Source organism: Narcine bancroftii, chromosome 5, assembly GCF_036971445.1.
Source record: "Narcine bancroftii isolate sNarBan1 chromosome 5, sNarBan1.hap1, whole genome shotgun sequence".
NCBI classification, from domain to species: Eukaryota; Metazoa; Chordata; class Chondrichthyes; order Torpediniformes; family Narcinidae; genus Narcine; species Narcine bancroftii.
Genome location: NC_091473.1, coordinates 151280917 through 151284120, shown reverse-complemented (window position 1 = coordinate 151284120; position 3204 = coordinate 151280917).

Below are 3204 nucleotides of genomic sequence, written 5' to 3'. Positions count from 1 at the left end.
ATTTAGTGAAAAACACTAAAGTCTGCAGACACTGTGAAGGTAGCTTGGCCGGACTCTCAATGTCCACGAAAAGCAAAGATATATTGCCGACGTTTCAGGCCAAAGTCCTTCTTCAAGGAAGAAGCAGAAGATTAAGTTTCGTTAAGAAAGAATAAGAGCCTGTGCGGCAATTCAGTGGTTCTCAACCTTTCTCTTTCCACTCACATCCCACTGTAAGTCATCCCTGTGCCATCGGTGCTCCGATGAGTAAGCGACTGTTTAAGGTGGGATGTGGGTGGGAAGGGAAGGTTGAGAATCGCTGCCCTAGACCCAATTGTTCCTGAAATATTCTGCTTGAGAAAAATTGCCATAGCTCATTTCCTTTGGAGATCTGAAACCCTGCACATAACGAGTCCATGAGGGACGATTAAAATAATGGTTCTCAAACTTCTCCTTTCCACCCACATCCCACCTTAAGCAACCCCTTACTAATCACAGAGCACCGATGGCCTAGAGATTACTTAAAGTGGGATGTGAGTGGGAAGGGAAGGTTGAGAACCACTCCTCTGGACCCAATCGTGACTGAAATATTTTGCTTGAGAAAAATTGTCTTTGCACAGATTCAGAACTCCAAAGGAAATGGGCCAAGTTTCTCATCTTGGGTCTTAAACTGATCCAAAACTCCTTGGGCAGAGAAAACGCCCTCCCTACATCCAACCCATCAATACTGGGGTCCCTTTGCAGTCTGCAAAGGTCAGTCTCCCTCGGCCTACTAGTATTCCCCATCGCTGCGCTTGCACCTTGTCGCTGAGCCAGATTAGTGCTCCAGGACACCATCGAAGGCCAGCTGTGCCGTTCTCCATGATCAGCAGAGCATCTCTCACACCCGTTTTGCATCCTTGTTATCACATCAGAAGCATTGGTCAGCAGAATGATTGATTTCCTTCTCCCAACTTTCCAACTGATCAGCATTCTGCTGTCGTCTTGGACAACCTTGCTCACTATCCACAGTGTGGTTAGGGTGACACTTTTACAGCGACCTGGGTTCGAATCCAGCACTGTCTGTGAGGAGTTTGTAGGTTCTCTCCATGACCTGCCTGGGTTTCCTCCCACCCTTCATGCAGGTCTAAATTTAAACTTTTCACTATTTTTATTTTAAACTGTTCAAACCATAGAACATGACAGTTCAGAAAACAGGCCCTTCAGCCCTTCTAGTCTGTGCTGAATTATTATTCTGCCCAGTCCCACTGACCTGAACCCAGTCCATGTCCCTCCATACCCCTTCCATCCATGTACCAGTATAAATGTTTCTTGAATGTGAAAATCGGGCCCACATTCACTATTTGGGCTTGTGATCGTCTTCTGAGGCCAAGGCCTCAGGTTAAGGGACCTGAGAAAATGAATTTCAATACAGTGGAACAACTTGGCAAGAATATCAACTATGCATTTTAATAGAGAGTGAGTTGTCTAGTAAAGGATCAGACCCTTTGGCCCACCTCGTCCATACTGTCCGATGCACATCTACACCCATCCTATCCTCAGTGAATGGTTTTTGCTCAAATTGTTGACCACTTTTCTCCTGCAGATGCTGCTCGACCCGTTGAGTTCTCCCAAAAGATTGCTTGTTAGTCTCATTCCATTTGTCCACAGTTTGCCTGTATCCCTCTACACCTTCCCTCTGGAAGTATCTGTCCAAATGTGTTGTAAAAGTCGAAATTGTGCTTGCCTCAATCCTGGCTCGTCCAATCTCTCTTGATAATTTCATCCTTCCAGTGCAGCGACATCCTTGTGAATCCTTTCTCCCAATATCCAGGCTGAGAGATTCACACCACATCAGTTCCAGACAACATTGATATCCAACGGGAGAAATGCCAGCTCGCACCCTGACATTCACTGGCAACACCTCTGAATTTCCCAGTGTTCACATCCTGGGGGTTACCTTTGACCAGAAACCCCACTGGTACAGCTACAACGGTCGGCCAGGCCAGGGATCCTGCTGACTTTCCAAAGTCGGTCCACCGTCTCCAAGGCTCGACTCCAGAGTGTGAGGAAACACTCTCCCCATTTATCCCGGAGAAAGGGGTGGGAGCTTCCTTCCTGAACCTTGATGTGAGGGGAAGGAGTGGCAGGGTGAGAGCAGCTTCAACATTCAGGAAGCTCAACACCATACAGGCCAGCAGGCATTTGATAGATCCCCACCACATCCAAACTCAATCCACACCCACACACAGACTTAGTAGTTTGTACCATCAATACCAGCCATTCTCTGCCATTTTTTGGCTATGCCCCTCCCCTTAGTACTCTGTTCAAAGTTTATGGGCCCCCTTCCCTGTGAAGCAGACAAGTTTAGTTGGTTTCTTCTGTTCTACCAAAGACATCAAAATATTTTGATTTGAGTCCATACCATTCCCCCCCCCCCACCCTTGAATATGTTGTGGCCCCCAGGATGGCCGTACAGCCCCAGTTGAGAATGGCTAATCTACAGAATGCACAGCAGCAACTCCCTGGGGCAGCACGTTTCAAACCTCCACCAGGTGGAAGGACAGCAGGGACACGGGGGTCCCACCCCCTGGAAGTTCCAAAGAGTGTGTACCCTGTCCTGACTGGGAAATGTCTCCCCGTTCCTTCACCGTCACTGGCTTCCCATTCTGGCCGTCCCTCCCCAACACCTCATACTGCAGCAGTTCAAGAAGGCAGCTCCCACCTCCCTTCTCAATTCAGCCAGGGTAGTTAAATGCTGCCTCAGTTTGTGAAGCCCACACCCCTTGACTGAATTTTTTTTTAAAAACCCCTCCAGTTTAATCACATCCTATTGTGTGGCTGGCCATCTCTTGTAGTGTAATGTTCCAACTCCTGCACTCTGTGCCCTGTCTGGTGAAGATGAGTGGCCAAATGTTGTCTTTACCACACTCACTACCTGTGGAGTTGCTGTACGAGGAGACGTCAAACTCCTTGAGCTGACGAGCAGCTTTCTACAACTTCTCCACTGTATCAAAGTGCCACAAACTTTGAACAGACCATTCAGCCCAACTTGTCCATGCTGACCAAGGAGGCATTCTGGGCTGGTCCCATTTGCTTGCATGTGATCCATATGTTTCTGAATCCTTCCTGCCCACGTATCGCATAATAGTCGAGTTTTGAGGACCAACTTTTTCAGATCAAATTTAGACCACTGACTTTACACATGTACTACCTTGACCGTGGTAAGTACCTGCATCGTTCAAG